An 11,020-nucleotide genomic window follows, 5' to 3' on the forward strand; every position below is an offset into this window, starting at 1 on the left:
GGCTTGAAATCTTCTGGGTGTGCACATAGGTTTTAGTCCAGTTTCAAAGTGGATTTCAAAAAATTTGGTTACTTCTCCATAAATAACTATTTATTCTCCATACAAGAAAATGTATAACTCCACATGTATTTTAGAAAAGTATGAAATTATATGAGTTTTGAAAATATAAAAAATTCAAACCATTATTTTACGGGGTGAAGTGAAACTTACTTAGCTTATGCTCATTTTTGTCTACATTCTGTTTTTGTGTAAAATTATTTATGCAGGTGAACATGGATACGAATTCGGGATGAACAAGTTGAGAAGGAATAAAGTTTAATTATTTGTTATTTTGAGGAAAATATTGTTGTATAGTAATTTCAGTTTTAATTACTAAGTTGATTTTGAGATATTATTTTATGTTGTAAATTTAGCATAATTACCATAAATAATGTTTAATAATTGACAAATTCTATTAGATAATAAAAATTAGCATTATAAAATCTTTTGTACTATGGATACATTATTTTTAATTATTTCGGTTTGATAATATTATATCTTATTTATAAAAAATCAAAGTAATACTTTTATTACTATTGAATATTGATTGACTAAAAATAATCTTAATTATTATTAAGGCAATTAATAGGTATTTAGCTTTAAAAAGTCTTCAAATATATGAATTATACAACCATAGAATCAATTAGTAGGACAATTATATTAGGTAATCTAATTAATAATTTATTTTTTAAATTATATCTCCTTTTCAATAATGAATATAAGATTTATTCGGTGGAAATATTTATGGCAATTTTATTAAATTATAATTAATAAAATATAAAATATAATTAAGAAAATAAAATTATAAAATTAACAAAACATGAATATTTATAATTTTTAAAAAATATACATACATACACTTTTTTTTTTAGATAAATACATACATACACTTATGCACTATACTAATAATAATACAAAATTTAAATATTGCTTTTTAAAAAAAAATTCTAAATGTAATTTTTAATTATAAATCGATGAGTGCACATAACAGTGTTTATTTCAGTGTATTTTAGAGAATAAGGTTACAGGCTTTATATACACAAAGAATAGCTAAATGATAGGAAACTAACATAGAATTATTCTAACAATCACAATAATGCTAACCGCTCAATAAAATCTATCAATATAATTAATAATTAATGAAATTATATTATATAATTTTCCTATATACATATTAATAAATATTATGTGTATATACAATCTATTATACAATCATATAAGGAAATGCATCTGATTAGAGTTTAAGTTTACTCATACAAAATTTAAAATTTAAATTTTTTAATTGATTTCTAAGTATATATAATTTTGTTAGTTGGTATTCATATTTTTAGAATTCTAATATATATGAAATATAATTAGGAATAAATCAACTTAATTATGTGAATTTTTTCTATAAATTTATCTAAATATGTATTTGATTAGAGATTCTATTAACCATACAAAATTTAAATTTTGTATGTTATGAAAATAGATACTTGTCAAATATGTAAAAGTCTAACTATATTATTATATTGTACAGTTTAACGTCTTTTCATCATTTTTATCTATTTTCAATTTTAAATTCTTAATAACAAAAAATTTTCGTGCAACGAACGAGTAAAACACTATATTTTTAAAAAATACAATTGGATAAATGTCATAAATTGGTACAAAGTCATTTCTGTTTATAATAATTAAAGAAAAAAATAAATAATCCAAATATGTGAACCAATGATTTCAAAATGAAATTAATATACAATTACAAATAAATATAGCATGATTAGATTTACTTTAATTAGTTTTAATTTTTTTAATAAAATGACTTTTCTTTATCCGTTTTTGATAGGAGTGTTTGTGTTGCCGGAAAATATTTTAAAAATAAAAATACTTAATAATAATAAATAATTTTAAAATATTTTTAACCCTTAATAACATGTGTAAATCTTATATTTTTTTAAAAAAAAATACAAATTGATAAATATCATAAATTAATTAGTACAATATCATTTCTGTTTATAATAATTAAAGAAAAAATAAATAATTCAAATATGTGAAGCAATGATTTCAAAATGAAATTAATCCATCTATACTATTAATTTAATAAAAGTAAATAATAATTTACACCAATCTATATTTATACTATTAATAAAAGTAAAATCTTCCATTAAAATGTCTCTTACCCCTTTTGATACGAGATTGTCCTAATTCAAGTTCTAGCATAAACAATTCCTGTTGATGCTCGCATATACCATGACTGTCAACAAAAGTCAGGGCCAAACACTAACTCACGTTGGGTTATTACTTAAAAAATCAATCTTTAATCACGATTAATTGTACGTGACTTTTTCCCGAGTCACCCATCCTGATGGCCTGAAGGTTTTAACTCTATACGAGGATGAACAAAATTCTGTTACTACTACCAATGTCATCTAAAAAGAGATTTTTAATAATGTGTAATTCAGGCCAGTGATATTATAAGGAAATAATAATTTACATCAATCTATATCTATACTATAATTTTGGTTTAATTTTATAAGGAAATAATAACTTATTAATTATTATTTACACCACTCTATATCTATACTATTAATAAAAGTAAAATCTTCCATAAATAATGTTTAATAATTGATAAATTCTATTAGGCAATAAAAATTACTATTATAAAATCTTTTGTATTATGGACACATATTTTTAACTATTTTGGTTTAATAATATTATATCTTATTTATAAAAATTCAAAGTAATACTTTTAGTACTATTGAATATTGATTGACTAAAAATTATCTTAATTATTATTAAGACAATTAATAGGTATTTAGCTTTAACAAGTCTTCAAATATATGAATTATACATAGTAGCATTGAATCAATTAGTTGGACAATTATATTAGGTAATCTAATTAATAATTTACTTTTTAAATTATATCTCATTTTCAATAATGAATATTTTCTTAAAGTATATACACGGACTATGCTTATCAATATAGAATTAAAAGTGTGTGTGTGTGTGTGTGTGTGTGTGTGTGTGTGTGTGTGTGTGTGTGTGTGTGTGTGTATATATATATATACATACTTAATGTATAATATGTATTCAAAATAATTTTAAAATATTATTTAACCCCTAAACGTGAGAAAATTTTATATTTTAAAAAAAGATACAATTTGATCAATATCATAAATTAATTATTGCAATATCATTTATGTTTACAATGAGAATAATTAAAGAAAAAATAAATAATTCAAATATGTGAACCAATGATTTCAAAATAAAATTAATATACAGTTACAAATAAATATATCATGATTATATTTAATTTAATTAGTTTTAATTTCCTTAATAAAATAATTTTTCTTTATCAGTTTTTGATGGGAGATTAATGGAGCGTTTTGGTTGCTGGAAAATATTTTAAAACAAAAATAATTTAAAATTTTTTCAACCCATAAACATGTGAAAGTTTTATATTTTAAAAAAGATACACTTTGATAGATATCATAAATTAATTATTGCAATATCATTTATGTTTATCATGCAAATAATTAATGAAAAAAATAAATAATTCAAATGTGTGAACCAATGATTTAAAATTGAAATTAATCCATTTATACTATTAATAAAAGTAAAATCCTCATTTTCAACATTCCCGCCCAAATTAATATGAATATTAATTAAATAGTAAAAAAATTAATAAAGCTTAATTGGTAACAATAATATTTCTAATTGACTAATTGACTATAATATAAAAAAAAAAAAAGAAATTGTCATGATCATTGCATTTTAATTAAAAAAAAAAAGAACAAAAATTAAAAATTAGACGAAAATATTTCAATATTATTCTACATCATCAATAGGAAATGCATATTTTAAAGTTTAAACAATATAAAGGTATATTAAAAATATAACAGAAATATTTCAATAAAAATATTATACATCATTTAAAAATGGAACGGAAATTAGGTAAAAATATCACTGCATCTAATAGTCTAATTGACTGAAAATAAAAAAGAATAATTGGCTAAAATGAATATGATATTACTAATTGACTTAAAATATAAAAGGATCACTAATTGACTAATATTCTACCATTATATATTTTCACCCGAGTCACCATCCTGATGGACTGAAGGTGTTAGCTCTAGACGAAGATGGACAAGATTGTGTTGCTATTACCAATGTTGTCTATAAAGATGTTTCAATAATGTGTAAATACAATCGGTGATATTATATTTTTTTAATGGCAAAATTGCTATATATCTAGACAAAAAAAATATATTTTTCATACAAATGAATTAGGATATCAATTCATTCATATAACTGAGTTGCTAAAGAACGAGCACATTTGCCTAATTTATAAAAATACTGAACAATGATAAATAAAATCTCCAAAGCTACAACACCGCATGCGTACATCTACACATTAGCTATTAATTTGAGCAATTATTTGCTCAAATTCAAGCAATGATAACATAAAAACACAAAGGATCCAAACCATACTTTCAATTGCACTATATAATATTTGATCTTATAATTTAAATAATTATATATCGATCCAAATATTCTTAATATATTACAACAAATTCATTCCCTGCATCGCACGGGTGAAAATACTAATAACAATAATAATCCAAACAAAACTAAATACAAAATAAAATTAAAATTAAAAAAGAAAAAAAAAAGACGAAGAAGACAAAGGGGAGCCACGAGCTCCCTTTGTAAATGATGTGGGATCATTTTGATCCCACGTTGAAAATGTTTGAAAAGAGGAGCTATTGAGCTTTTCTATATAAGAGATACAAACATAATTGTTTGTCCATCAATGTGGCAAGTATTGAGAAGTCAAAATGTTCTTATTTAAGAAACTTTAGCTTTGTTTCTTTTTTTTTTTTTTTTTTTTTACTTTTTTATTATTTATTTATTATTAGTGGGGTTTGGAAAAGATTAACTCAAAATGTATGTGTTGTTTTAGTTTTTAATTAATAATTGATTGCAAATAAAAAATGATCCATAATTGACACAAAAAAATAAAGAAATGGTCAGATCATTGCATTTTAATTAAAAATTGAAAGAAAATATTTCAATAATAATATTCTACATTATCAATAGTAAATGCAATATTTTAAACAATAGTAAAGGTAAATTAAAAATGGAATGGAAATATTTCAATAATAATATCTACATCATCAAACAAAAATGGAACGAAAATTAGGTAAAAATATCATTGCATTTGATATTCTAATTGACTGAAAAAATATAAAAAAAAAATAATTGACTAAAAATAATCTGATATTACTAATTAACTGAAAATATAAAATGATAACTAATTAAGTGATATTCTACCATTATATATTTTCAACTAGGTAACCCGTCTTGATGGATTGAAAGTGTTAGTTATAGACGAAGATGAACAAGATTGTGTTGCCACTACCAATGTCGTCTACAAAGAGGTTTCAATAATGTGTAAATATAATCGGTGATATTATGTTTTTTTTTTTAAATGAAAAAATTGCTATATATCTTGACAAAAAAATATATCTTCCAAATACAAGTGAATAATGATAGCAATTCATTTATATAACTGAGTTGTTAGAGAACGAGCACATTTGCCTAATTTATGAAAATACTAAATAATGATAAATAAAATCTTCAAAATATAGCACCGCATGCGTACATCTAAATATAACTATTAATTTGAGCAATTATTTGCACAAATTCAATGATAACATCAAAATATATAAATGATCTAAATCATATCTTTAATTGTACTATATTATATTTGATGTTCTAATTTAAATAATTATATATTGATTCATATATTATTAATATATTACAACAAATTCATTCCGTGCATCGCACGGGTGCAAATACTAGTATAACATAATAACTACAGACATATAAACTGTTAATTGCATGTATATATAGAATATGTTAACTGCAGCCACATAACATGTTAACCAACATTTTATCTATTTGTAACTAACATATTATGTACCTGTTGTTAAAAATTTGTGTATGTAGTTATCATATTATGTGTTTATAATTATCATGTTATGTGCCTTGAATTTGTTTACAAGTACATAAATTGTTAACTATAAATACAAAATGTGTTACTACAGAGTACAAACACATAATTTTTGAACTATAATTCGCAATGCAATTGAACGATGATCCATGGTATAACAAATTAACAATCGGGTAACAGAGGGATAGTATCATTCCAGCCCTTTTTTCATGCTTTTTTCTTGAAGTCTACAGAAAATTACAATAAATAGGTTTTCCTTAATTATCCATTCCTGAATCCTGAAAGAAAAATCGTTAATTTTTTTTCAGAAAAATTGTAATTTATGTCTCTTCATAATATGCCAATTATCAATGTCACTCCTGAATTATTAGTGGTGTAAATGTTGCCCCTCAATTTTCAAAATCGTACATATATTGTCCATCCATAGTGTAAATGTTGCTCTCAATTTTCAAAACGGTACATATATTGCCCCTCCCGTACGGTACGTGATGGGCAATATATGTACCATTTTGAAAATTGAGGGGCAACATTTACACTACTAAGAATTCAACGGTGACATTGATAATTGACATATTATGGAGGGGCATAAATTACAATTTTCCCTTTTTCTCCCCTTTCTACAAGAACCAAGAGATTGGATCTAGTCATAAGAAAAATGCTTGTATAAATAACTCACTTCTTTGTCTTCGACCCCCTCTGTCGGATAGTTATGCTGTGCATCCGTATGCACCATGCATGGTGCATACGGATGCAAAAACGACGTCATTTTATTAAAAACGCGCGTCTCCCCTTAAAAAAAAAAAATTCAGGTTTGATTCCCAGCAACAACATTATGTTGTTCATTCATTCTGGAATTTTAGTTCATAGATTATGGAATTTTAGTTCATTGATTCTGGAATTATAGTTCATCGATTCTGGAATTGTAGTTCATCGATTCTGAAATTTTAGTTCATAGATTCTGGAATTTTAGTTCATTCATTTTGGAATTTTTAGTTCATAGATTAGATTCTGGAATTATAGTTTATCGATTCTGGAATTATAGTTCATCGATTCTGGAATTATAGTTCATCGATTCTGGAATTTTAATTCATATGTTGTTGCTGGGAATCGATACAATGCAAACAACATTTCTACCTACTGGGGTGTTATTAGCCTTAGAGAAAATCATCCGCAACTTTCTGTGGGGAAGTGGTACTGAGGATAGAAAATGCCACCTTGTTAAATGGGATACAATTACAAGAAGCAAATCATAGGGAGGCTTGGGGATCCGAAAGCTTGAGTACATGAATATTGCTTTCATGGCAAAATTAGTGACAGGATAATAGGGCTGGCACCCGACCCGGATCACAAATGAGCATCTGACTCAGCATCACATGGGAACCCAACGGGCAGAACTCCAACTGTTAGAATCCAACAGGTGTCACATTTATTGTCATTGAAGCCACCTTTGATGCCACCATTGATGAGAGAGAGTTAAAGCCTCAACGCCTCATTCATGACTCTTCATATTCTTGCCGTTAGCTCAGCTCCCCAAAGATGTCTCTTCATGTTGTTACCGTTAGGACCTAGCATAAATAGAACTTCCCTCAGCTGAACAGGGGACACACTGTACTTTCTATACTGAGACAAAGGCAATACAACTATTGTTACTCTCTTATTCGTTACTCTTATATTATATTTCCGGTAACATTATTACCGTCAATTAGGATGGAGAATCTTGCAGGATGAAGACAGCCTCTGGATTAAAATCCTCAAGACCAAATACAGCTTATCTTCTGCAGATTGCCTTTCGTGGAAACCAAAGAACAATATGTCTAATGCGATGAGGGGCATCCTCAAAGCGGTGCCTACCTTGATGAAAGGATTAAGAAAACACGTTGTGAATGGTAGAAACACCCTATTTTGGCAGGATAGCTGGCTCCTAGACTCACCTCTACTAGATAGTGCACTTATGGAAATTTCCCTCACAGACCAAGAAAGATTAGTTGATAGCTATTGGACACCAGACTGTGGATGGTCGTGGAACCACCTGAACAATCTCCTTCCTGACGAAGTTTTAAACAGATTGGCTCTCTTCTTTATCCATGAAGAAACAGAAGAGAATGATAGCCTTGGATGGAAACTCGATGCATCCGGTTGCTTCTCTGTCGCTTCTGCCTATGATATTTTGCTCGGGGATGTGGAACCGCTTGAAGCCTCAAAATGGAATAGCATATGGAAGTTAAAAGTCCCAAACCGTATTCGCACGTTCTTGTGGCTGGTTAGGCATGGAAAAATTTTATGCAATAGTAACAGACTAAGAAGAGGCATGACGAACTGTGACAAATGCAGAGTATGTCCGGACCTAACAGAAGATATTGATCATGTCCTTCGATCATGTCCAATGGCAACTGAGGTCTGGAAACTAATTCTCCAGTCTAACTATGGAAAGATGTCAACCCTCCCTTTTCTGGAATGGCTCGAGCAGGGAATCTCAAGCAGGAACAAAGGAAACAAACCTTATAGCGACAGCACCCTCTTTTCTATCACATTGTGGTGGATTTGGAAGTGGAGGAACGCGGCTATCTTCAATGGCACCTCCATATCGCTACAATCTAAAGTTGCGTGGATCAAAGCTCAAACAGATGAGGTCTTGTCAGCGTTTGCAAGAGCAAGAGGAGGAAATCAAGCGGCAAGGGGTGATGTCTGGAAAATGTTGTTTTGGTCTAAACCGGAGGAAGGTGTTGTCAAAATAAATATCGATGGCTCGGTTGATCTCACGACAAACAGAGCTTGCTGTGGAGGTGTCATCAGAGATCATAATGGATTTTGGAAGCATGGTTTTGTCTTCAACATGGGCAACGCCTCGACACTAGAAGCTGAATCCTGGGCCTTCCTCAAAGGCATCCAACTAGCCATTCATATGGGCTATAGAAGAGTTATATTTGAAACTGATTCCTCCCTAGTAGTGGATTACATGAAGAACAACAGAGTGCCAAGGAGTGCTGCCCACAACATTCTAGTGGCCTGCAAAAAAGAGTTACTCAGATTTGAAGTCGTGCAGCTGTGCGCCATTACACGCGAACAAAATTCCGTTGCCGATGCCTTAGCCAAACTCGCTCGAAGCTTCCCAGTAGGCATGCATATATTACAAGACCCTCCTGATTCAGTTTTAGGTCCTATAGAGGATGATGTAGCTGGTCTACCTTCATGGAGACTCACATGTAATACTGTTTGACTATCGTCTGTATTCTATCTGGGTATTCCCCTCCAACCAAAAAATAATAATAATAAAACGACGTCGTTTTTGCATCCGTATGCACCATGCATGGTGCATACGGATGCACAGCATAATTTGCCCCCTCTGTCACTAAAAATGCCCAGATTATGTATTTATTGTTAATTATGTACTTAAAGGGATAGAAATAAGCGAAGTCAAGCTCAACTTTAGAAAATTAGGCTTGAGCCTTTTACGAAATTTTAAGGTAAATTATTCTGTGGACCAGAGTCCACCTTGCAAGGTGGACCCGGATCCAAATGTTCACGATTACATACTAAATGTTCACAATTTACCTTTTAAAAATTCACAATTTGCATACTACGAACATACAATGTTAACATATATGTAATTGATTACATTATTTTGTATTCCCAAGTTCATTTCAAATACTGCAGTCATGCAATATTAATAAATTAAGATTTGATGATCCTGTATTGTATTCATAAATTCCCTTCTACAGGTGTTATGTGTTTTGCCTTAGAAACACAATTTATATTCTAAAAGTTCACAATTTTAGTACTAAAATTTTAAAAATAGAAAATTTATACGTCGTTTTAAGGCCAGGGTCCACTTTGTAAGATGGACAATGGTCTATGCCTCTATGGTATAACAACTCAAAATTTAAGGCCTAAGCCTGGGCCTAATTTTAAGCCTGTATGTAGGCTATTTGTTAAGCTCAAGCAGGAGCATACAATTGGCCGCAAATTATGCTGTGCAACCGAATACACCATGCGCATGGTGCATTCAATGCAAAACGACGTCATTTTGGTTAAAAAAAACGCGCGTCCCACTTAAAGAAGAAATCAGGTTCGATTCCCGGCAATAGCATTTTTATATATCCATAAATTCATAACTATATATTCATAAATTTATAACTATATATCCACAAATTCATAACTATATATACACAGTGAATGAATGAAGTAAAAATCCACAATGAATGAACTAAATATCCACAATGATTGAACTAAATATCCACAATGAATGAACTAAATATCCATAAATTCATAACTATATATCCAGAAATTCATAACTATATATCCACAGTGAATGAATGAAGTAAATATCTACAATGAATGAACTAAATATCCACAATGAATGAACTAAATATCCAGAAATTCATAATTATATATCCAGAAATTCATAACTATATATCCACAATAATGCTATTGCCGAGAATCGAACCTGATTTTTTTTTTTTTTAAATTGGACGCGCGTTTTTAGTCAAAACGACGTCGTTTTGCATCGTATGCACCATACACATGGTGCATTCGGTTGCACAGCATAACTATTGACAATTGGCCTATCTGGCCTAAAGCCTTTTAAAAGGCAAATTATGATGTGAGCACGTGCCCACCATGCACATGGTGCGCACGAATCTATATCGATAATTTCTATATTGTAGATCCATAATTTCTATACTATAGATTCATAATTTTTAGAATCTCGATGAGCTAAAAATTATACTTTAAATTCCAATTGTTGAACCATGTTTTCACAAATCAGTGCAGTATAGAAATTATGGATCTACTGTATAGAAATTATGGATGTACTGTATTTAAATTATGGATCCTACGATTTTAGAAATTATGAATCTAAAGTATATAATTACAACTTTTTAAAGTTAAAGAATTCATTTTCACAATTTTTTTTTTATAATTCAAAACTTTATTCGACATTTTCTCCTTTCTAGTACTTTGTATTATATAATATTATATAATACACAC

Source organism: Ipomoea nil, unplaced genomic scaffold (genome assembly GCF_001879475.1).
Source record: "Ipomoea nil cultivar Tokyo-kokei standard unplaced genomic scaffold, Asagao_1.1 scaffold1848, whole genome shotgun sequence".
NCBI classification, from domain to species: domain Eukaryota; kingdom Viridiplantae; phylum Streptophyta; class Magnoliopsida; order Solanales; family Convolvulaceae; genus Ipomoea; species Ipomoea nil.